General features: G+C 37.0%; 1 protein-coding gene across 4 annotated transcripts in view; it reads right to left on the bottom strand.

The window, feature by feature from the left end:
• The window catches only part of EDA (ectodysplasin A), a 1,043,344-nt gene that overhangs the window by 538,732 nt on the left and 477,768 nt on the right, over positions 1-26,844 (bottom strand). The window lies entirely within an intron of this gene.

Genomic DNA, 26,844 nt, shown 5'->3' with positions numbered 1-26,844 from the left:
TTGGTACTTCATTTATTTTTATAACTGGATAATATTTCGTTATATGGATGGAATATAGCATTTTGCTTGTTTATACTGATAGAGAATTAGGTAGTTTCTGTCTTTTGGCTATTGTATGTGGTGATGCTATGAACATTTGTGTACATGTGTTCATTTGGATATCTGCTTTCGATTCTTTTTGGTAATACTTAGAAATGGAACTGTAGGGTCATATGATAATTCTATATTTAACTTTTTGAGGAACCACCAAACTACACTATCTACATTCCAACCAGCAGTGTATGAGGGCTCCAATTTCTCTATATCCTCACCAATATTTGTTACCTCTTTTTTTATAGCCATCTTAATGTGTGTGATTTCTCTGTGGTTTTAATTTGCATTTCTCTTATGACTAATGATGTTCAACACCTTTTCATATCTTTTTGGTCATTTGTATTTTGTCCTTAGAGAAATATTGCTACTTATTTTTGTAAATTAAGTTTGATTTTTTCTTTTTTTGTGTGTGATTGGGTGAAGGACTGTAAATAAATTTCATTGGAACACAGCCATGCTCACTTATTTACATACTGTTTATGGCTATTTTTGGAGATCTGGTGTGGTGCTGTAGGATAAGCACTGGACTGCTAACTGCAAGGTTGGTGGTTCACACCTATCAGCCACTCCTCAGAAACCCTATACAGTGTAGGTATGAGCTGGAACTGACTTGATGGCGGAACACTAGTAACAAAAAAGTACCTACTTTTGCATTATAACAGTAAAGATGAGTAGTTGCAACAGAGACCTGATGACCCTCAACGCCCAAGATATTTACTTCTGGCCCTTTGTAGAAAAGATTTGCTGTCCCTTGAAGTAGAGGTTTGGACCAGATAGTTTCAGGGAAGTATCTTACTCCATCATCCTAAAGATTTATGGGTCATTCATCACTGGTTTTATAATTTCATCACTAATAAAATTTGAAGTAGAAATATTTAATTTCAAACAGGAAGCAATGAAACTGCAATTTAAAAGTAAAGGGAGATAGATAATCAGATCTCTTCTTTGTATGAACTGATGAAAATTATACTTAATAGCCAGCAAAAAATCCAATGAACTCTTCAACTGTCAAAAACTATAAGACATATTCATGGTTTACCACAGGGAGATTTAGAAGATTTATTTAGCAAATCAAAATGAGCACTGAAAAGCCAGAACTACCTAAATAGATCACAAAACCCAAAGCTAAACCTACTGCCATCCAGTGGATTCTGAATCAGAGCAACTCTAGATACAGTTTCCGATGCTGTAAAACATAATGGGAGCAGAAAACTTCCTCTTTCTCCTGAAGAGCAGCTGGTGGGCTCGAACTGCCTAACTTGTATTCCAGGGATCTTTTAAATCAGGGATGGGGAACATTTTTTTGTTTTTGTTTTTGTTTTTTGTCTGACAAGGGCCATTTGGATATTTATAACATCATTTGCAGGACATATAAAATTATCAACTTAAAAATTAGACTGCTGTATTTGGTGAAATGTTTACTTCACCCCTGTGGTGCTGTGGGTTAATGTGCTGGCCTTCAAGGTCAATTTGAACTTCAAGGTCGGCAGTTCAAGCTCACCAGCCACACCTCAGAAACCTTATACAGGGTCACTATGGGTCAGAATTGAATCAAAGGCAGTAACAACAACAATGTGATGGTTGGAGACCTGCTGTGGCACTGCAGAATAATGCACTGGACTGTAAAGTCAGCTTGAATGAATCACAAGGTAGGCTAGGCAGTTCAAACCCACCAGTTGCTCATCAGAAACTCTATTCAAGGTTACTACTATGAGTTGGAATTGACTGGGTGGCACTTAACAACAACAACAACAACAATAACAATGTGATTGCTGAAACTGTGGTTGCCTTGGTAGGACCAGACCAAATGATTTTGCAGGCTCTGGTAACTTAGTAGTTACGACTTGGACTGGTAATCTCAAGGTCAGCAGTTCAAAACTACCAGTCATTATGCAGGAGAAAGAAGATGCTTTCTAATCCCATAAAGATTTACAGCCTCAGCAACCTTATGCAGGGTTGCTATGAGTCAGAATGACCCCACAGCACACCACCACAACTATCACCAACATGGCGCAAGTGCCTGATGTTCTCCACTTGTGCTTTAAATAGATCACAGGGAAGACAATTAACAAGTACCTCCTGGCATTCAGACTAAATCTTTAATGGAATGAGTTTCAGATCACTGTTCAGGAGGTTGTCTCACCTCCTTCCTCTAGTTATATTTTACTCAATCAATATTATTAGCAGTCAATAGCAATACCATACTTCCTTTTATCTGTAACTTTGGAGCACCAGTTTTAAATTAAATATTAATGAAAATCTCAACTATATTTAGGAGAGCATCTAATTATCATTATTTCTAAAATCCCAGTATCTTAATTTTGACTTTTGTATTACCATACTATTCATAGAAGGAGAACAGGTAGTGCAGTGGATTACAAGCTGGGCTGCTAACCACAAGATCATCAGTTCGAATCTACCAGTACCTCCACAGGAGAAAGATTTACAGCTTCCAAAACCCTATACAGGGTCGCTATGAGTCAAACTGACTTGATAGCACACAACCACAACCACCACCATTATATGAGGCACATAGGATAAGCACTGGACTGCTAACCAAAAGGTCAACAGTTCAAATTCACCAACTGCTCCTCAGAGACCTTATATGGGGTCACTATGAGTTGGAACTGACTCGATGACACTTTATAACAGCAACAACATTATAATCAAGAAGTACTAATGTGATGATGTAGGATAAGCACTGGACTGCTAACCACAAGATCAGTGGTTAAAACCCACCAGTCAGTACTTGGAAACCCTATACAGGGTGGCTGTGAGTCAGAACTAGATGGCACTTAACAACTTAACAACAATAACAACTATAATCAAATGCAAAAAGCACTGATAAAAAACTTACACATTCAAGATCATAAAAAAGATTCAAATTAAATGATTAAACTCAGAAGCTCAACTAAATCCAATTATTATACAGATTTGACAAGAATAGTAATAAATCTTATGAAGAGGAATCAATCTAAAAGAAAGTTTGTCTACTGGTTGTTGTTAGGTGACATAGAATTGACTCTGATCATAGCAATTGTATGCATAAAAGAACAAAATACTATCCATTTCTGTGACATTGTCCCAAACTTTTTTATGTTTGAGGCCATTGTTGTAGCAACTGTATTGATTCATCTTGTTGGTGAGTCTTCCTCTGTTTCCCCAATCTTCTATTTTATCAAGCATGATGTCCTATTCCAGGGACTGGTACTTCTTGATAACATGCCCCAAGTATGTGAGATGAAATCTCACTATTCTCATTTCTAAGGGGTGCATTCTGGTTATACTTCTTCAAAGACAGATTTGTTGATTTGGCAGTTCTTGGTACTTTTCAATATTCTTCACAAACACCATAATTCAAATGCATCAATTATTCTCAAGTCTTCCAGTTTTCACATGCATATGAGGTGATTGAAAATACTATGGCTTGGGTCCTGTGTACCTTAGTAAGCAAAGTGAAATCTTTGCTCTTTAAAACTTCGAAGAGGTCTTTTGCAACAGATTTGCTTCATGCAATGCGTTCTTTGATTTCTTGACTGTTGCTTCCAAGAAGTGGATCCAAGTAAAATGAAATCCTTGACAATTTAAATCTCTCTATTAAGATGTTGTTTATTGGTCCAGTTGACCGATAAGCTGGACCAATAAGCAATATTTATTAGAGGCCCATGGAGTCCTGGGTGGCACTGAGGGTTAATGCACTGGACTCTAAGGTCAGTTTGAACTGCAAGATCAGTGGTCCAAGCTCACCAGCCATTCCTCGGAAACCCTATACAGGGCTGCTATAAGTCAGACCCAACTTGATGGCACTTAACAACAACAATTGGAGGCCATATAAAATTAACTCTAAACAAGAACAGTATAAATGTCTTCATATACTACATATCTAACATCAACATGTAGTTTTAGCAGCTTCTGGTAATAATATCTACAATATTATACAGCTATGTTGTATGGAAACTGTTATGCTTAAATTTATAATGTTAATGATTTGGGGTGCAATTTCACAAAATTTTTATTTCCTCATAAAACATGCATGGTGGTGGTGGTGGTCATGTGCCATTGAGTTGTTTCCAAATCACAGCGTCCTTGTATAGAGTTTCTGAGGCTGCAAATCCTTATGGGAGCAGAAAGTCTCATTTTTTCTCTCTTGGGGCAATTGGTAAATTTGAACTGTTGATCTTGTGCTTAGCATTCTAGCTCATAATCCACTATACTACCTAGGCTCCATAAAACATATGTAGTCTAACTCAGTTCATGTCTCTGGTCATATCATACAACATATAAAAAAGTGATAGGGTCACTTAAAGATCGTGGTAAAAGGGTATACTGCCATGCTTGAGCCCATTGATGCAAATCCATCTCTCTGGGTGTGGCTGTCTTCATTTCCTCTGGCCTTCCACCCTACCAAGCATGATTTTCTTTTCCAGTGACTGGACCTTCCTGACAATATGTAGAACGTATGAGAGATGAAGTTTGGCTATCTTGGCCTCCAAGGAACACTCTGGCTGCACTTCATCCAACACAGAACTATTTTTTCTTTAGGCAGCCCATGGTACTTCCAATATTCTCCTCCAACACTATAACTCAAAACATCAATTCTTTTATGGTCTTCTTATTAAATGTCCAGCTTTCAGATGCATGTGAAACATGGGACAGGTGCATCTTAGACCTCAAGTTGACATGTTTGTTCTTCAACATTTTAAAGAGGTCTTGTGCAGCAGATTTGCCTACTGAAATATGTCATTTGATTTCTTGACTGCTGCTTCCATGAGTGTTGATGCAATCCTTGACAACTTCAATTTTTCTCCATTGATAAGAATGTTGTTTATTGTTCCAGTAGTGAGGATTTTTGTTTTCTTTACATTGAGATGCAATCCATACTGAAGGCTGTGGTCTTTATCTTAATGAGTGAGTATTTTCAGTCCTCTTCACTTTCAGCAAGCAAGGTTGTATCATCTGCATATTACAGGTTGTTACTGAGTCTTCCTCCAATTCTTTTGCCACGTTTTTCTTCACATAAGCCAGATTCTCGGATTATTTGCTCAGAATACAGGTTGAATAAGTATGGTGAAAGAATACAACTCTGTTGCACACCTTTCTTAATTTAAAAATATTCAGTGTTCCTATGTTCTGTTCGAATAACTGCCTCTTGGTCCAGGTACAGATTCCTCACAAGTAAAATTAAGTGTTCCGGCATACTCATACTTCACAATCTTGTCCATAGCTGGTCATGATCCACCCAATCGAATGTGTAGTCAATAAAGTACAGGTAAACATCTTTCTGGTATTCTCTGCTTTCAGTCAAGATCCATCGGACATCAGCAATGGTATCCCTCGTTTCACGGCCTCTTCTGAATCCGGCTTGAACCTCTGGAAGTTCCCTGTCAATGTATCCTTGCAGCCATTTCTGCATTACCTTTGTAAAACTTTATTCGTATGGGATATCAAAGATATTATCTGAAGATTTCCTCATTCCATTGGGACACCTCTCTTTGGAATGGGCACAAATACGGATCTCTTTCAATCAGTCAGCCAGATAGTTGTCGTCCAAATTTCTTGGCATAGATGACTGAGTGCCTCCTGTGCAGCCTCACTTTCTTGAAAGATCTCAATTTTTATTCCATCAATTCCTGGAGCCTTGTTCTTTGCCAATTCCTTCAATGCACATTGGACTTCGTCCTTCAGTATCATTGGCTCTTGATCATATGCTACCTCTTGAAACAGTTCAACATCAACCATTTCCTTTTGGTAAAGTGACTCTGTGTATCCCTTCCATCTTTTTCTGATGCTTTCTGCATCATTCAATAATTTGCCCAGAGAATCCATTGATAATGAAAGTTGAAGTTTTAATTTTTTTCTTCAGTTCCCCAAGCTTGCAAAATGCTGAGCATGTTCTTCCCTTTTGGTTTTCTTACTCCAGATATTTACACATTTCTTTGTAATATTTGACTTTGTCTTCTTGAGCTGACCTTTAATATTTTCAATTCAGCTCTTGTACCTCCTCATTTCTTCCATTTGCTTTAGTATCTCCATGCTGGAGAACAAGCTTCAGTGGCTCTTCTGGCATTCATTTTCATCTTTTCCTTCTTTCTTGTCTTCTTAATGACTTTTTGCTTTCTTTCTGTATGATGTTCTTGATGTCATTCCACACTTATTCTGGTCTTCGATCTTTAGTGTTTAATGTATCAAATCTGTTCTTCAGACGATCTCTAAATTCAGGTGTGATATATTCAAGGTCATATTTTGGCTCTCATGGAGTTGTTTTCATTTTCTTCAACTTCAGTCTGAATTTGCCTATGAGAAATTGATGGTCTGTTCCACAATCTGCCCATGATCTTGTTTTGACAGTCTCTTTCCACAGATGTAGTTAATTGGATTTCAGGTATTCCATCTGGTGAGGTCCATGTGTATTTTGTCTATTATGCTGTCTAAATAAGGTATTTGAAATGAACAAATCATTGGTTTTGCAGAATTGTATCATGCAATCTCCAGCATCAATTCTATAACCAAAGCCATATTTTCCAACTACTGATGCTTCCTCTTTGTTCCCAACCTTAGCATTAGTGTATTGATCACTCTCCAGTAGTGATCAATACATCTTGATTGAATTTTGATCAATTTCAGATTAAAGAAGTTGGTAGAATTCTTTTATTTCATCCTTACTGGCTTTATTGGTTGGTGTATAAATTTGAATAGTGGTATTAACTGGTCCTCCCTGTAAGTGCATGGATATTATCCTATCACAGACAGCGTTGTACCTCATGATAGATCTTGATATGTTCTTTTTGACAATGAATGCAACATTATTCCTCTTCAATTTGTCATTCCCAGCATAGTAAACCATGTGGTTGTCAGATTCAAAATGGTCAATATCAGTCCATTTCAGCTCACTAATGCCTAAGATATCGACGATTATGTGTTCCATTTCATTTTTGACAATTTCCAATTTTCCTAGATTCATACTTCATACATTCCATGGTCTAATGATTAATGGATGTTTACAGCTGTTTTTCTTCATTTTGAGTTGTGCCTCATCAGCAAATGAAGGTTCCAAGGGCTTTTCTCCCACGGTCAACTCTACTTTGAGGAGGCAGCTCTTCCCCAGCCACATTTTGAGTGCCTTCCAACCTATGTGGCTCATTTTCTATTACTATATCTGTCAGTGTTTCTTTGTAATTCATAAGGTTTTCAGTGACTAAATTTCAGAAGTAGTTTGTCTCTCCTTCTTCTTAGTGTGTCTATGTATGGAATTTCATCTGAAACCTGTCCACGGTGGGCGACCCTGCTGGTATTTAAAATGCCTGTGGCATAGCTTCCAGAATCAGAGCAACTTACAAGCCACAACAGTACAACAAACTGACAGAAGAGTGGTGGATGATGTGAGCACTACATCTTAATTGCTAAACTACAAAGAATTCAGGCCCAGCCAAGTTGACATAAAACTCATTCAGAAATTTCTAGACACATTATTCCGTGGCATTGGTTGATTACATTCTTCAAAATGTCTGATCTAGTTTTCCTGCACCCTTACATTCTCATCAGTGTTTTAAAGTAAGTGTTGATAGTCTGGACTCATGTAGGTGATTTTTAAAAGGAGCACTATCCTTATGGGAGATATTCATTATTATTATTATTGATATTCATTATGTTTTGAATCACTTTATTTTCATTTTGAATCACTTTGTTAGGCCTCAGGGGTTAATATGGTTCAGGGTTTGAAGTGTATCTTAGGGCAACTGTTTCAGGGAGTTGTCCAGTCTTAAACAGTTAACTAAATCTGCTTTTTTGTTAATATTTTTGTTTTTACAACTTTGAGGTTCTGTTTCACATTTTTTCTAATTCTATTAGGATCCATCTATTGCAGCCCTAATTAAAACAGCTGGTAGTGATAACTGGTCACCATCTAGTTCTTGGCCATGGGGCCATGGTCCATGTCCTGCAGACTAGTTTTTTTTTTTTTTTTCTTTCTTTGAATCTTTGGTTCCTTCTTTTGCTTTTACTCCAGATGAGTTACGTATTATTGTACATATAATTGTTTCCTTAATTTCCCTTTCAGATTTCATTTCAGAGACCCAATTGGCTTTTGTTTGCTGACTGCATAACTTGCAACTTTGCTAAATTAGGTGTCTTTAGTTCTGAAAGATGATGGCAGAGATATGATATTATCAAAGTCTATACTTGAACATGAACAGCATGGCTGATGTAAGCCCATACTTATCTGCCAAATATGTTGGAAGCATGGGCGTTCTCCTTGTAATTTCAGCTTGTGAGCAGCTATCTAATATGCAACCATTAGTTTCTGCCTGTACAGAGCAAAAAAGAATGAAGAAAATCAAAGACACAAGGAAACAATTATTCCAAAGGACCAGTGGACAACATGAACCCCAGCCTCCACCAACCTAAGACCAAAAGAACTAAATGGTGCCCACCTACCATACAAAAGAACATACTAGATAGAGTTGGACAAAAATGTGACACAAAATTCAAAAAGACCAGGCTTATTAGTTGAGTAGAGACTAGTGGAACCTCCATAACTATGATCTTTCAGGTCTGGAAATGAACTCACCTCCATTCAGGCAAACAATAGACAAGTGTATAAGAGGAACAATAACAGTAAGGAGATACACACATCTTAGAATAACCAACTATTTGACATCAAAAGGACAGCATCTATCCAAGAAAAAAGTTCAGAAGGATTAGAAAAGGAGAAATGGAAATAGGAAACATAGGGAAGAAGTGAGATAAATGATGTTACATTTTTAGAGATGCAATCAATGACATGAAACAAAACATCTATGAATTGTTGAATGGAAAACTGATCTGCTCTGACCTTCACCAAATTCACAATAAAAAGTTAAGGGGAAAAAAGACGACAATGGAGCAACATCTTCAAAGAACTAAAAGAAATAAAGGAATAAATAAAAGAAAAAAATCCTGCCACACTAGAATTCTATATCCAGCAAAATTATCTTTTGAAAATAAAGACAAAGTTCTAAACAAAATTGTGTTGAGTCATTTCAATCTGCTACACCCAGCTTGGTACAACTATAAATTCTGGTAATGCAAGAGACAACCAAACGAGAACCAAAGGTGTAATGAAAAAGGTGGATGGCTAAGTATACTAGCACTAGAGGAACAACATGGTGGTAGAGCATTTTATGGCCTGACATCCAATAGAAGAATGCAATCTAAGACTGGCTTTTCTTGACTTCTAATTATAGATATTTGTAGTTACAGAAGGAGGTCCAGGCAGTGTCCTTTCTTCTCCACTTCAAGTGGATGTCCTATTGCATGGTAAGGATAAGTATGACCCAATCCTCTGATGTAGAAATTGGCATAGTTTTCATATTCCCACTTCTTCATTCTTTTTGCCAGCCACATCTTCAATATTCTCTCTCTGACCCTAGCCACCTGGAGATGGTTTCAACTCATAAGTTAAAAGATAGCATCCTTCAAACTGGCAAATATACAGATGCCAGTGACAGGTTTGTAGAGCACACAAAAGAAAAGAATGAAACATTTGACAGATTAAAGAAGGTATTTTTTAATATGGAAATTTTAAATTATATATATTTTATCGCAATACGTTTTTGAAAAATTAATGCAGTTAATATGGAAATAAGATATGACAAAGATAAAACAAATAGCAAAATAGCAGAAAGGATTATTTTCTTATCAGTAATTACATTAAATGCAAAAGAAGCTCTCCAACAAAAAGAAAAATTTTAAGAATTGATCAAAAATATGACTTAAACACATATTACCTACCAGGGCTTCACTTTAGGCTCAAAATACAAATACTATAAAAAGGAGACAATGGAAAAAGATATTTCATGCAAATATTTATAAAAATAGAGAAGATAAACTATCAGACAATATAGACATTATGCAAAAATTGTTAGAAGAAACAAAGAAGAAAACTATACAATGACAGCAGGATCAACCCAACAATAAGATTAACACACACACACACACACACACACACACACACACACACACATATATATATATACCTTTTGACCCAAACAAATACAATAAAACCTACTGCCATCAAGTTGATTCCAACTTATACAACAGAGCTCCCAAAATATACAAGAGACCTTCAGAAAGTTTACAGATAAATGGAACTGAAAGATAAATGGAATTTTTCCATGAATACTTTGAAGTTCCCTCTTATGAATGAAACATGTACAGAATTGAAGGGAGAAGCAGTTAAAAAATAATAGGGATTTCAACACTCCACTATATATGATGGATAAACAAAAAATAAATAAGACAATTGTTGCTGTTGTTGAGTGCCATCACACTGGTTCTGACTCATAGCAATCCAGTATAGGGTTTACAAGAAATGGCTGGTGGGTTTGAACTGTCAACCTTATGGTTCAAGCTGACCTTGTGGTTGAGTATTTATCCTATAGCTCTGCACCAGGACTCCAAATAAGACAATAGAAGGTTTTAAAACAATACACACATAAAACTAGGCATAAAAGATATACATATAAATATACAGCCCTGGAATCATAGTGGTTAAGTGCTTGGCTGCCAACCTAAAGTCTACTGGCTTGAACCCACCATGCTCCATGGGAAGAAGATGTGGCATTCTGCTTCCATAAAGATTACAGCGTTGTCTTATACTCTGTTATAAGTCGAAACAACTCAATGGCAATGGGTATGCATGTGTGTGTGTATAAATAAGAAGTTATGTGATTGGGATAGTGTGTGAACACCATATTATACAGAGAAGAGAGGTGTGTAGGACAGTCACTGTCCAGGCCTGGGACCCATACAACTGCAGTGATTGTGCAAACATTTAGCACTGCTGGATCCTGTGGGGCCATCACTACTGTGCTTTCCCAGTTACCCTGATCCCTGTCTACCCATTTTGGTGCTTACTTGCTGTTTATCTGACTGCCTTTCAGCCCACCTGTAACCAGATCCCTTACCTTTCTTCCTCTCTGCCTGCCTTCTGCACTGTACCTCTTTAAACTCTAACAGCCCTACATGTACCTCTTCTGCCTACTTCCTAGTCCACGTTTCTTACTCCTCCTGCCACTACTTCATCCGGGACATCTCAGTGGCCTCTACCATAGAGAAGCTGTGGCTTTGGTCCAGATGTCATGTGCAGGGTACCTGAGCCAAGTGAGGCAGTGGCCTTGATAGCTCAGGCAGTATCTGAACTGGCCTTGCCTAATGGTTTCCTGAACACCCTCCCCTTATTACCCCAGGACCAGTGCAGACATGGGTCTGGAGAGCTAGTGCCAGATAGATCAGATTACCTTGTTTAACAAAGTGTTTCTTGGTGTGTTCTATTCAGAACTCTATTGTAAACTTATGAGACTGTGGGCATACATGCAATCAGACATTGCTGAACAGACATTAAGAGACGCATTATCTATACATATAGGATTTTTGCTGTGGTGCTGTAGGGTAAGCACTCAACTGCAAGGTCAGTTTGAGAAACAAGGTCTGCAGTTAAAACCCAGCAGCTGTTCCTCGGAAACTCTATACAGGGTCGTTATGAGTTGGCATTGACTTGATGGCACTTAACAACAACAACAACACACACACACTGCTGTTGAGTTCCATGGAGTCAATTCTGACTCACAGTGGCCCTGTATAGCATTTCCGAAGAACAGCTGGTGAGTTTCAACGTCTAACCTTGTGGTTCAAACTGACCATGCAATCCAGTGCTTATCCTACAGTACCAAATCAGGATTCCATATGTTGTTATTGTTAAGTGTAGTCAACTCAGTTCTGACTCATAGTGATCCTGTATGGGGTTTCAGAGAGGCAGTTGGTGAGTTTGAACCACTGACTTTGTGGTTCACAGTCCATTGCTTATCCTACAGTGACATGCCAGAGGCCACATTTACATCTATCTATCTGTAAGGTCAGCAGTTCAAGCTCACCAATCACTCCTCAGAAACTCGATACAGAATAGGAACTGACTTGATGGCACTTAACAACAACAACAATCTCTCTCTATCTATCTATCTATCTATCTATCTATCTATCTATCTATCTATCTATCTATATCTATATCTATATCTATCTATCTATCTATATCTATATCTATCTATCTATATATACATATATGTTGTTGTTAAGTGCCGTCGAGTCGGTTCCGACCCATAGCGACCTTGTACAGGGTTTTCTTGGCTGTAAATCTTTACGGGAGCAGAAAGCCTCATCTTTCTCCCATGAGCAGCTGGTAGTTCCGAACTGCTGACCTTAAGGTTTGCAGCCCGATTCATAACCACTACGCTACCAAAGCTCCTTATATATCTACATACATACATATATATATATATATATATATATATATATATACACACACATATGTATATGCACATATATATATACACACATATTTTTCTATGGCACTTCAGGATAATGTGTTGGACTGCAAGGTCAATTTGATCTACAAGGTTGGTAGTTCAAATCCACCAACCACTCCTCAAAAGCCCTATACAGGGTTGCTATGAATAGGAACTGGCTTGATGGCACTTAACAACAAGAACAACAAGAGCAATGTACCTATCTATAACACTGGTAGTGTAGTGGGTTACACATTGGGCTATAACCACAAGGTCAGCAGTTCTTACCCACCAGCCGTTCCTCAGGAGAAAGAAGAAGGCTTTCTGCTCCGGTAAAGATTTGCAGCCTCAGAAACTTTATACAGAGTTGCTGTCAGTTTGTCACACTGTGATGACTATAAAATAGCTTAAGATCCGAAAAGGTGTGTACCAGGACTGTATTATTTCATCATATTTATTGAATCTGTATGCTAACAAATAATCTAAGACGCTGGATTATATGAAGAAGAGTGTGGCATCAGGATTGGAAAAGGATTCATAACAAATTGCAATATGCAGATGACACACCCTTACTTGCTGAAAGCAAAGATGACTTAAAATACTTACTGATGAAGAGCAAAGAACACAGCCTTCAGTATGGATTGTACCTCAATGTAATGAAAACAAAAATCCTCACAACTGGACTAATAAATAACATCATGATAAATGGAAAAAAGATTCAAGTTGTCAATGACTTCATTTTGCTTGGATCGACAATCAAGTTTCCATCCCTTTTCAATTATTGCACATGAATTAAATTTCTGGGTAGTACAGTAGTTGAATGATTGGCTTTATAAGAACCTGTAAAATCACATACTGAAGGAACTTGAAAGCAGCAACACAGACACATGTGTACCAATGCTAACTGCAGCACTATCCACAGTAACCAAAAGGTGAAACAACCTCGTTGGCTAGCATTTCAGAATAACCAAAGGCACAATTGCCCATCAATATATGAATGCATAAACAAAATGTAGTACAGACATACAATGGAATACTATCTAGTCATAAAGAGAAATGACATCATGATACATGCTACAACATGCATGAATCTTGGAAATATTATATTTAGTGAAATATATAAGCTACAAAAAGACAAATGTTGTATGATCTAAAATGAAATGACAGGAATAGGTCAATGTATACAGACCAAATGCATTAGTGGTTACCATGGGAAGGGATAGAGAGGGAAAGAGGAGCCATTGTATAGGAAATGACAATTATTTGTGATGGTTGTACAACATGATAAACATAATTATTATCATCAAATTATACACCAGAAAAATTGACAAATGATGTGTTACATTTTTAAACAACAAAAAGAAGGAAAAAACTGCCAATTGTTATACAAAGTGGCTGCCCATTTTAAATATCCACCAGCAATATATAAATGAGACAGTTTCTACATATCCTCACCAGCATTTGTTGTTGTCACTATTTTTATGCTTTACCACTCATCTATCAATTTGTTATACTGTGGGGGCTTGTGTATTGCTGTGATATCATTAGTATTCTAAAATAGAATAGGATCACACATGGTGGGCCAATATCAGCTTATAGACTAATACAAACTAGGAAGGAGGAAAGCCACTGAATACTTTATAAATAGCAGTGGAGCACTGTCTAATATAGTGCCAGAAGATGAGTCCCTTAGATTAGAAGGCATTGAAAATACAACTGGAAGAATTGCCTCCTCAAAGTATAACTGACCTTGATAATGTGAATAGAGTAAAGCTTTCAGAATCTTCATTTGCTGATGGTGCACAACTCAAAAAAAAAAAAAAAAAATAAATAAATAAATAAAAAGAAGGAACAGCTGCCAACATCTATTAAGAATCAAAACATGGAATGTACAAAGTATGAATCTAAGAAACTTGGTAATTGTTAAGAATGAAATGGAATGCATAAAGATATACCCATTAGAAAGCTGAAATGAACGGGTCTTGAACAGTTTCAATCAAACAATCATATAGTTTACTATACCAGGAATGACATATTGAAGAGAAATGACATCATATTCATAGTCAAAAAGAACATTTCAAGATTTGTTTTGAAGTACAATTTTGTCTGTGATAGGATAATATTCATACTGGTGTGGTGCTGTGGGTTAATGTGCCAGACTGCAAAGCTGTTTGAACTGCAAGGTTGTTAGTTCAAGCTCATCAGCTGCTCCTCAGAACCCCTATACTGAGTCGTTATGCATCAGAACTGACTCGAAGGCACTTAACAACAACAAAAGAAGGAAAACCAGTTAATATAACTATTGTTTAATTTGTACACCAGCCGATAAAGCTAATGATGGTGAAACTGAAAAACTCTACCTACTTCTTCAGTCTGAAATAGATCAAACATACAATCAACAAACATTGATCATTACTGGTGATTGGAATGTAAAAGTTGGAAACAAAGAGAAAGAATCAGTAGTAGGAAATATGACGCTATTGATAGAATTTTGCAAGATAAATGACAATGATTGCAAATATATTTTTTCAACAACATAAACAGCAACTATACATAAAATACACAGGAATCAAACTGACTACATCTGCATGAAGAGATGATGGAGAAGCTCAATATTATCAGCCAAACCAAGGTCAGGGTCCAAGAGTGGAATAATCAATTATTCATATGCAAGCTTAGGCTGACACTGAAGAAAATTAAAACAAGTTCACATGAGCTAAAATATGACCTTGAGTATATCCCACCTGAATTTAGCAACCAGTTTTAATGTATTGAAAATAGCTGAAGACCAGAGAAGATGTGGGATAACATCATGAATATCATATATAAAGTCCTTAAATCAAATGAGAACAAAAGCACAACATAGCAAAACCTTTGGGACACAGCAATAAATGCATACATCAAAAAGAAGAAAGAATGAAAATCAACATCAATTAGAAAAAAATCAGCAAAGTAAACCTATAGCCACCAGAAGAAAAGAAGTAATAAAGATTGGAGCAAAAGTAAATGAAACCAAAACAGAAAAACAATAGAAAGAATCAACAAGAAAATAAACTGGTCCTTTGAAAGAATTCATAAAATTAACTGGAAAACCTAACAAAACAAAGGAAACTATACAAATTAAATGAATAAGAAATGACATGAGTGACTTACAACTGAATCAATGGAAATGAAAAGGATAATAACATAATTCTATGAAAAACTGCACTCCAACAAATTTAGAAATCTAGAAAAAAATGGACAAATTTCTAGAAACACAAAATCTATCTGAACTATCTCAGACTGAAGCAGAAAACTTGAACAGATGTATAACAAAAGCAAAATTAATAAGAGGTATACAGGGATCATTCAAGACTAGAAAAAAAACTATCAATGTATCTATAAAACAAATAAAACAAATGGAAACAACTACATTGAGGTAGAAAAGGCATTTGTAAAATTCAACAACCATTCCCAATAAAAATATTCAACAAAATCACCCTCATGGCTCAATTTTCAGGCAAGCAATAGATAGGAGGGGCAACAACACTAGTAAATGTGCACATCATGGAATGGTTGACCATTCAATATCAAAAGGGCAATGTTTACCTAAGGACAAAATTCAGAATGGATGGAAAGAAAGGACAAGGAAACAATCACAGGGAGGTAGTGGAATAACTGATGTTACATGGAAGGGATTGCAATCATTGAAAAGGAATATAGTATATGATTTGAATGTAAAATTATTGATCTGCTCTGTAAACCTTCTCTCAATTAAAAAAAAAAAAAAAAGCTTAAAATATATATTACACCAAGAAACCCTATGGGGCAGAAACAGTTGGACACCACTAAACAAAAACAAGAAAATGTATGTGTTATTGCTGTTGTTTTTAGGTGTCATGGTCCTGCACCATCCTCATAATTGTTGTAATGTTTGAGCCCATTGCTGCTGCAACAGTGTCAATCATCTTGTTGGCAGTCTTCCTCTTTATCACTGACTCTCAACTTTACCAAGCATGGTGTCCTTCTCCATGGCCTGGTCCCTCTTGATAAGTCTCTTGCAGCAAATTTCCCTACTACAATATGTCAATTGATTTCTTTACTGCTGTTTTCATGAGCATTGGTAGTGAATGCAAGCAAAATAAAGTATTTGTCAACTTCAATCTTTTTTCTATTTATCATGATATTTACCTAGATGTGAGGATTTTTGTGTTCTTTACATTGAGGTGCAGTTCTTACTGAAAGGCTGTATTCTTTGATCTTCATCAGTAGGAATTACAAATCTGTTTTGCTTCTAGCAAGCAAGATTGTGTTAGCTGCATACCACACACTGTTAATGAGTCTTCCTCCAATTCTGATGCCATGATTTGCATATAAATCAGATTTTCAGATATTTGCTCAACATACAGGTTGAATAAGTATGGTAAATAAAATCTTGGACCTCTCAGTATCCCCTTGTTCTGTTCTAACAACTGCCTCTGAGTCTATGTACAGGCTCCTTTTGAGCACAATTGAATGTTCTAGAAGACACATTTTTCACAATGCTATCCATAGTTTGTCATGATCCACAGAGTTGAAAGGAAAGCCTTTGCAGAACCAACAAATCACAAGTAAACATTTGTCTAATATTCTCTGCTTTCAGCCAAGATCCATCTGACATCAGCAATGATGTCCCTGGTTCCGTGTCCTCTTCTGAATTGGGCTTGAATTTCTGGCTATTCCTGCCGATGTACTTACTATTGAAACCATTTAAAAATTATCCTCAGCAAAATTTTACTTGCATGTGATATTAATGTCACCATTTGATGATTTTCCAGTAGATCACCTCTCTTTGGTATGGGTACAAATATGGATAACTTCCAATTGGTTGACAATGTAGCTGTCCTCCAAATTTCTTCACACTAAGTGCCCTTAGTGATGCAGCAGTTAGTTGAAATATTTCAATTTGTATTTATCAATTTCAGGACCCTTGCTTTTTGCCACTGCTGTCGGTGCAGCTTCCAATTCTTCCTTCAGTACCATTGGTTCTTGATCACATACATACTACCTTTTGAAACAATTAAACATCAACCATTTCTTTTTGGCACCATGACTCTGAATTCCTTCCATCTTCTTTTCATGCTTCTTTTTCTGCATCATTCAATATTTTGTCCATTGTTGTTGTTGTTAAGTGCCATCGAGTGGATTCCAACCTATAGCGGCCCTGTATAGGGTTTCCAAGGAGCAGCTGGTGAGCTTGAACCACTGGCCTTGCAGTTCAAATGACTTTGCAGTCTGAAGCATTAGCCCACAGCGCCACACCAGGACTCCACAGAACCCTTCAATATTGCAAATTGAGGCCTGGATTTTTTTGTTTAAGTTCTTTCAGCTTGATAAATTCTGAGAATATCCTTGCATTTTGATTTTCTAACTCCAGGTCTTTGCATTTCATTATAATATTTTGTCTTCTCCAGCTGACCTTGGAAATTATCTTTCATCTCTTTTCTTTCATCATTTCTTCCATTGCCTTTAGCTTCTCTATGCTCAAGAGCAAGTTTCAATCTCTTCTCACATCCATTTGGTCTTTTTTTCCTTTCCTATCTTTTTAATGACCTTTGCATTCCTTCCTTTAAGATGTTCTTAATATCATCCAAAAACTGTCTTCTGTCATTAGGGTCTAATGCATCAAATCTGTTCTCGATGCTGTAATTGTTAGGTACCATTGAGTCAGTGTGACCCTATGCACAACAGAACAAAACACTGCCCAGTCCTGAGAAAACCTTACAAAAATTGCTACACCTGAGTTCACTGCTGTTAGAACTGTACCAATCCATCTCTTTTTCTCTGATCATCCACTATACCAAACATGATGTTCTTCTTCAGTGAAAGGTTCCTCCTGATAATATATCTGAAGTACAAGAGACAAAGTCTGGCCATCCTGACTTCCAAGAAATACTCTGGCTGTACTTCTTCCAACATAGATCTGTTTATTCTTTTGGCAGTCCATGGTACTTTCAATATTCTCCTCCAACACCATAACTCAAATTCGTCAATTCTTCTATGTGTTTCCTTATTCACTGTCCAACTTTCGCATGCATATGAGGTTACTGAAAATACCATGGCTTGGGTCAGGTGCATCTTAGTCCTCAGACTGACATTTTTGCTCCTGAACACTTAGAAAAGGTCTTGTGCAGCAGATTTACCTAATGCAATACATCATTTAAATTCTTGACTGCTGCTTCCATGAATGCTCATTCTTGATCTAAGCAAAATGAAGTCTTGAACAACTTCAATCTTTTCTCCATTTATATGGACGTTGTTTCTTTGTACAGTATTTTCTTTTCAATGAGATGCAACCCATAACGTAGGCTGTGGCCTTTGATCTTCATCAGTAAGTATTTTCAGTTCTTTTCATTTTCAGCAAGCAAAGTTATATCATCTCCATACTTCAGGTTGTTAATGAGTCTTCCTCCAAACCTGATGCCACATTTTTCTTCATATAATCAAGCTATTGGGATTATTTGCTCAGCGCACAGATTGAATAAGTATGGTGAAAGAATAAAATCCTGGCCCACAGCTTCCCTGATTTTAAACCATCCAGTGTTCTTTGTTCTGTTTGAACAACTGCCTCTTGGTTTATGTACAAGTTACTCATGAGCACAATTAGTGTTCTGAAATACTCATTTGCTTGCAATGCTGTCCATAGCTTGTCATGATCCACAGAATTGAAAGTCTTTGCTAGTCAATAAAGTACAGGTCATCTTTCTGGTATTTTCTGCTTTCAGTCAAGATCCATTGGACACTAGCAATGATATCCTTTGTTCCATGTCATCTTCTGAATCTGACTTGAGCCTGTGAAAATTCTCTGTCAATGTACGGTTGTTGCCATTTTGTATTATCTTTAGTAAAACACCTTTAGTAAAATATCCCAGGGGATGTCCCTGGCATTGTCCCATAATCTCTGCATCCTGTTGGGTCACCTCTCTTTGGAATGAGCACAAATACAATCTCTTCCAGAATTGACCAGGTACTTGTCATCCAAATTTCTTGGCATCGATGAGTGTGTGCCTCTAGTGCTGCATCACTTTGTTGAAAGATTTCTATTTGTATTTCATCAGCTCCAGATGCCTTGTTCTTTGCCAACGCCTTCAATATACCTTAGACTTCTTCCTTAAGGATAATTGCCTTTTGATCACATGGTACATATTGAAATGGTTGAATATAGACCATTTCTTTTTGGTATAGTGACATTCTGTATTCTTTCCAGCTTCTTTTGATGTTTTCTGAATCATTCAGTATTTTGCCCATAGAGTCCTTCAATATTATAAGTTGAGGCTTGAATTTTCCCTTCATTTCTGTCAGCTTGAGAAAGGCTGAGCATGTTATTCTCTTTTGGTTTTATAACCCAGGTCTTTGCACAGTTTGTTATAATATTTGACTGTCTTCTCAAGCTGACCTTTGAAATTTTCTGTTCAGCTCTTTTACCTCTTAATTTCTTCCATTTACATTAGCATCTCTATGCTGGAGAGCAAGTTTCAGAGTCTATTCTGATATCCATTTTGATCATTTCCTTCTTTCTTGTTGTCCTCTATGATGTTCTTGATGTCATCCCACAACTTTTCTGGTCTTTAGTGTCTAATGCGTCAAATCTGTTCTTCGGAGGATCTCTAAATCCATGTGCAATGTGTTCAAGGTCATATTTTGACTCTCGTAGACTTGTTTTAATTTTCATCAGCTTCAGCCTGAACTTGCATATAAGTAATTGATGGTCTGTTACACAGTCTGCCCCTGACCTTGTTATGGCTGATGATAGTGAACTTATCCACCATCTCTTCCCACATATGTAGTCTATTTGATTCCTGTGTATTTCATCTGGTGAGTACCCTGTACATAGTTGCCTTTAATGTTGTTTTAAAAAGATATTTGCAATGAAGAAGTCATTGGTCTTAAAAGATTTTGTCATGTGATCTCCAGCATCATTTCTACCATGAAGGCCATATTTTCCAACTATGTATCATTCCTCTTTGTTTCCTACCTTCACATTCCAATCACCAATAATTATCAATGCTTTTTGATTGCATGTTTGATCAATTTCAGACTGAAGAAGTTGGTAGAATTCTTCAATTTCATCACCACTGGTTTTAATGTTTGGTGCATAAATGTGAATAATAGTGGTTTTCCTTGTTGATATATGAATATTATCCCACCACAGACAGCACTGGACTTTACGATAGATAACTTCAATCTTCTTTCCGTTTATATGGATGTTGTTTAATTGGTCCAGTGGTGAGGATTTTTGTTTTCTATATATTGAGATGCAACCCATAGAGCAGGTGTAGTCTTTGATCTTCATGAGGAAGCATTTTGGAGTCCTAATTTGGTGCTGTGAGTTAATGCACTGGATTCCAAAATCAGTTTGAACCACAAGATCAGGAGTTCAAGTTCACCAGTCACTCCTCATAAACCCTATAAAGGGTGGCTATGGGTCAGCACCAACTAGACAGCACTTAACAATGACAACAAATAACGATTTTAAGTCCTCGTCACTTTCAGCAAGCAAGGTTATATCCTCAATCCTGATGTCACGTTTTTCTTCATGTAATGCAGCTTCTCAGATTATTTGCTAAGCACACAGATTGAATAAGTATGGTGAAAAAATACAGCCTTGGCACACAACTTTCCTCATTTTAAAGTATTCGGTGTTCCCTTGTTTTGTTTGAACTGCCTCTTGGTCTATGTACAGGTTCCCCATGAGCAAAATTAAGTGTTCTGGAACATCCAGTCTCCACAATGTTGTCCATAGCTTGTCATGATCCACACAATCGAAAGCTTTTGCATTGTCAACAAAGCACAGGTAAACATCTGGTATATTCTGTTTTCTGTCAACATCTATCTGACGTCAGCAATGATATTCTCTTCTGAATCTGGCTTGAACTTCTGGAAGTTCTCTGTCAACGTATGGTTGTTGCCCTTGGGTCACCTCTCTTTGCAACGGGCAAAAACATGGATCTCTTTTAGTGGTTAGTTAGTTAGTTGTCTCTCAAATTTCTTGGATTTGATGAGTGAGTGCTTCGAGTGCTGCAATGATTTGTTGAAAATTTTCTATTTGTATTCCATCAATTCCTGCTTCCTTGTTCTTTGCCAATACCTTTAATGAACCTTGACCTTCTTCCATCTGTATCATTGGCTCTTGGTCCTGAACTTTCTCTTGAAATGGTTGAACATCAGCTATTTCTTTTTGGCACAGTGACTCTGTATTCCTTCCATCTCTATTTGATGTTTTCTGCATCATTCAATATTTTGCTCATTGTTGTTGCTAAGTGTCTTCGAGTTGGTTCTGATGCACAGCGACTCTGTATAGAGTTTCTAAGGAACCACTGGCAAATTTGAATCACTGACCTTGCGGTCCAGTTTGCACAGTGCCACACTAGGATCCTTCAATATTTCAGGTCAAACTTGAATTTTTTCTTCAGTTCCTTCAACTTGAGAAATGCTGAGTGTGTTCTTCCCTTTTGGTTTTCTAACTCCAGATCTTTGCACATTTCATTATAATATTTGCCTTTGTTGTCTTGAGCTGCTCTTTGAGATTTTCTATTTAGCTCTTTTACCTCCTCATTTCTTCTGTTTGGTTTAGCATCTCTACACTGGACAGAAGGTTTCAGATTCTTCTGACAACCATTTTGGTCTTTCTTTCTTTCATGTCTTTTTGAAGATCTTTTTTTTTATTTCTTTCTGTATTATGTTCTTGATGTCACCCCACAACTCTTCTGGTCTTAGTCTTTAGTGTCTACTGCATCAAATCTGTTCTTAAGATGATCTCTAAATTCAGGTGGGATGTGTTAAAGGTTATATTTTGATTCTTATAGAGTTGTTTAATTTTCTTCAGCTTCAGTTTGAACTTGCATATGAGCAATTGATGGTCTGTTTCACAGTCTGCCTCTGGCCTTGTTTAGGCTGATGTTGTTGAGTTTTTCCACTGTCTCTTTCCAAAGAGGTAGTCAATTTTGTTTCTGTGTATTCCATTTGGTGAAGTCCATGAGTATAGACATTTTTTATGTTTCTAAAAGGCATTTGCAATGACGAAGTCATTGGTCCTCCAAAATTCTATCATGTGATCACCAGCATCCTTTCTAACACCAAGGCCATATTTTATGACTACTGATCATTCCTCTTTGTTTCCAGTCTTTGCATGTCAATCACCAGTAATTATCAAGACATCTTGAATGAATCTTTGATCAATTTCAAATTGGAAAAGTTGGTAGAATGCTTCGATTTCATCATCACTGGCTTTAGTGGCTGATGTGTAAATTTGACTAATATAGAGCATTGTACTTCAAGACAGATCTTGATACGTTCTTTTAAATGATGAATGCAACAGAGTAAACCATGTCATTGTCAGATTTGAAATGGTCAATACCAGTTCATTTCAGCTTGCAAATTCCTAAGATACTGATATTTATGTGTTCCATTTCATTTTTGGCAATTTCCAATTTTCCTAGGTTCATACTTTGCACATTCCATGTACTGATTATTTATGGATGTTTACAGCTGTTTATCTTTATTTTGAGTTGTGACCATCAGCAAATGAAGGTCCCAAAGGGCTTCACTCCATTCACAACATTATGGTCAACTCTACTTTGAGGAGGCAGCTCTTCTCCAGTTGTAATTTGAGTGCCTTGTAAACTGAGGCATTCATGTTCTGGCACTATATCGAATAACATTCTGGTACTCTTCATCATGTTTCAATATTCAAAATTGTGGTGTTAACAGTGTTACACGGTTGTTCATAAGGTTTTTAGTGATTATATATTCAGAAGTAGTGAAGTAGTCCATCTCTTCTTCCTAGTCTTTCTTCATCTGGAAGCTCAACTGAAACCTGTCCACCATGGGTGACCCTGATGGTATTTAAAATATCCATGGCATAGCTTCCAGAATCACAGCAACATGTTAGCCACAACAGTATGACAAACTGATATATATATGTGTCCTGGTGTGATGCCATAGGATAAGCATTCGACCACAAAGCCAGCATGAACTGCAAAGTCTATGGTTCAAAATCACCAGACAATCCTCAGAAACCCTATACAGGTTTGCTATGAGTTGAAACCCACTCAACAGCACTTAACAACATGGATATTCATAGTTAAGTGCCACTGAGTTGTTTCTGATTCCAAGGATAGACTGGTGTGTTTGAACCACAAATTTTATGGTTCCCTGTTCTGTACATATCGTATTGTGCCAAACCAGGACTCCATATACATATAAACACATACACACTAACCTATAAGACCTAGTCTTCAGAGAGCAATTAATTCAAAACATTCTATCTGGTTTTTAAATTTAATATGTAGATGATTAATGTAATAATTTCATCTGATACTAAGTACATCTTTTAAATGAAAATTATTGATCTATAAAACTTTTCACACAAAAAAGAAAATAGCATTAAAAGACACAAAATGATATTTCTTCACCCACTACCATCCAGTCGAAATTGATTTATGGAGTAGATCAATTTTTTAGGATGGAGTAGAACTGTTTTCTAGAGCTTCCAAAGCAGTAAATCTTTATAGAAGCAGACAGCCTCACCTTTCCATCTTGGAGTAGCTGATGAAAACCCCCCCAAAAAAACAAAAACATCATACATGAAGAAAGCATAAGGTCATTAAAAGGATAGGAAACAAAATGGAAGTCAGAAGAGATACTGAAACTTGTTCTTTTTTTTTAAGAAAAAAAATATTATTTTTATTAATTAAAAAACTGATGGGACACCGTAACTTTGGGGTTCTGGTAATGTGTCTTCCAGTCTTAATTAGAAAGATTTAGCTCCTCAGTCATAGACACCACTAAGGGCTTCTTACTATAGCATAAGAGAAAACTGAAAGGCAACCTTGGTTCAACCAGGCCTCCTCCCTAACCCTCCCCACCTTCTCCTCCAACAAAGCCCAGGAAACTCTGAGATGAGCATGCTTAATTTATTTTCCTAAAGAAGCTCAGCAGTTCGAAACTACCTGCTGCTCCGCGGGAGAAAGATGAGGCTTTCTACTCCCGTAAGGATTTACACCCTCGGAAACTCTGTACAGGGTCGCTATGGGTCGGAACCGACTTGAAGGCACTTAACAACAACAACAACAACAAAGAATCTAGAGCATTACTTTAGTGTAGGAGTAGGGATTTTTTAAAAAATTTTATTGTGAATGGAGTGAAGGTTTATAGAGCAGATGATGAGTTTTGCATTCAACAAATCATATACTTTGCTTCATTGTATGGTTACAATCTTCTCCATGCACCAAGAATTAACAGCATTTACCTCTAATCACTTCAAACACTGCATTCTTCCCTGTGTCTCCTGCAACCTCCATCTTTCCTCTGCCAGCCTTCCTCTGGTTGTATATTGCCTGCCCTGTCACCCATGTCAACATGTGTCTACCCTCAGATGATCAGTTTTACATTCAACAAATCAAATATTTTGCTTCATTATATGGTTACAATCCTCTCCATACACCAAGAGTTAACAGCATTTACCTCTATTCACTTTAAACACTGCATTCCTCTCTGTGCCTTCTGCAACCCTGTCACCCATGTCAACATGTGTCTACCCTCTATTATATGTATTGTTGCCTCCTCCCCTCAAAACACTCATCAATTGTTTCTTTTATCAAAAAACACCCCTCTGTTTTTCTGATGTACAAAAAACAAACAAAAACCATACAGGGATATATAATCATTTAAACAACCAAGGGGCACATTCTGGAAGCCAGCTTCCTGGTCACCAGCACACAGTTTTTCTATTTCTATGAGTCCTCAGCTGCTCAATCTCTTCATGCCACCATCTCTGCCTCCATCTCTGGTGTCACACCTTCTCTGTTTAGGGTCCCATGTTCACCTCCTGCTTTTGTCTCTTGATGGTCTTGGGAGCCTCTGTTCCTGGAATGTAAGATTAACTACTACCCCCCCCCCCCTTTTTTTTTTATAAAACTTCTACCTTTACAGTTGTGACAATCACAATTAGTTATGATAACAATTACTCACTATTGAACCGTAAGATCTTATCCCCATATCCTTTCACCAGACCCATCTAGACAAGAGGAAAATTGTTCAGAGGGAATTCTATCTTCCCCTGCATACTTTGAAACTAAACTCCCTCTTGAAAAGTTGTAATCCAGCCACTTCATGACTTTATAGCTCCCTCACTTTAGGTAGCCAATGACTAAGTTGCCTGTCCCTACCAACTTGCATAAAGAGGGGATCCTTGATGTGGAGACTCCTTCCCTCTAGGTTGATATTTTAAGCTACTACATCCATAAGTATAGGTCAAGTTCATCAAATCATAACAATTTACACTTGCTTCCTTTATCAATTTCTTTATCTTCCTCTAGTGGTGTGCTGATTATCAATCCATCGAAGCTAGGTCAAATGGGTACTATCTGCAAGTTTGGGCATTCTTGTGTGTCTTCCTTCTCTTCATATCAGTTGGACACTTCACTCTCAGCTCTAGTCATCCATGGATAGGTCTTTGTCCATGAGTCTGAAACTTGCTCTTGAATGTAAACAAGTGAAAGCAACTGAAAAAAACTGATGAAGTAAAAGACCTAAACAGAAAATTGCAAAGAGTAGTTTGAGAAGACATCGTGCAAAAACCTGAAGTCAGAATACCTAAGGGTATTTAGCAATTTTCAAGCTGAAGGAATTGAAGAAAAACTCAAGCCTCTGGATTCTAAGGGCAAAATATTAAATAACATGTTGTTGTTATGAAGTGCCATTGAGCTGTTTCTGACTCATAGCTATCCTGTACAGGGTTTCTGAGGAGCAGCTTGTGGGTTTTGTACTGCCAACCCTGTGTTCCACAGTCCAGTGCTTATCCTAACGCGCCACACCAGGAGTCCACTGAATGACATATGAAGCATCAAAAGAAGATTGAAGGAATACACAGAGTTTCTGTACCAAAAAGAATAGGTTAATGTTGAAACATTTCAAGAGGTCAAGAATCTATGTTATTGAAAAAAGAAGTACAAGCTGCTCTGAAGGTATTGACAAAAAAAAACAAGGTTTCAAAAACAGATAATACAAATTAAAATATCTCAACAAACTGATACAGCACTAGAGGCACTTACTCGTCTATGCCGAGAAATTTGGTAGATAGCTATATTGCCAATCAGTTGAAAGAAATCCATATTTATGCTTATCCAAAGAAAGATGACACAATAGAATGGGAAAATCATCAAACAAGGTCATTAATATGCAAGTAAAATTTTACTGGAAATAATTTTTAAATGGTTACAGCAGCACATTGACAGGGAGCTGCCAAACATTCAAGTTAGATTCAGAAGAGGACATGGAACAAGGGATATCATTGTTGATATCAGATGGATCTTGGCTTGAAGCAGAGAATATCAGAAAAAAATGTTTACCTGTGCTTTATTGACTATGCAGAGGCTTTTTATTGTGTAGATCATGCCAAGCTTTTTGATTGTGT

This window comes from Chrysochloris asiatica, unplaced genomic scaffold (assembly GCF_000296735.1).
Source record: "Chrysochloris asiatica unplaced genomic scaffold, ChrAsi1.0 scaffold00118, whole genome shotgun sequence".
Classification (NCBI taxonomy): Eukaryota; Metazoa; Chordata; class Mammalia; order Afrosoricida; family Chrysochloridae; genus Chrysochloris; species Chrysochloris asiatica.
The sequence above is the reverse complement of the archived record's forward strand: the minus strand, read 5'-3'. Positions and strand labels throughout refer to the sequence as shown.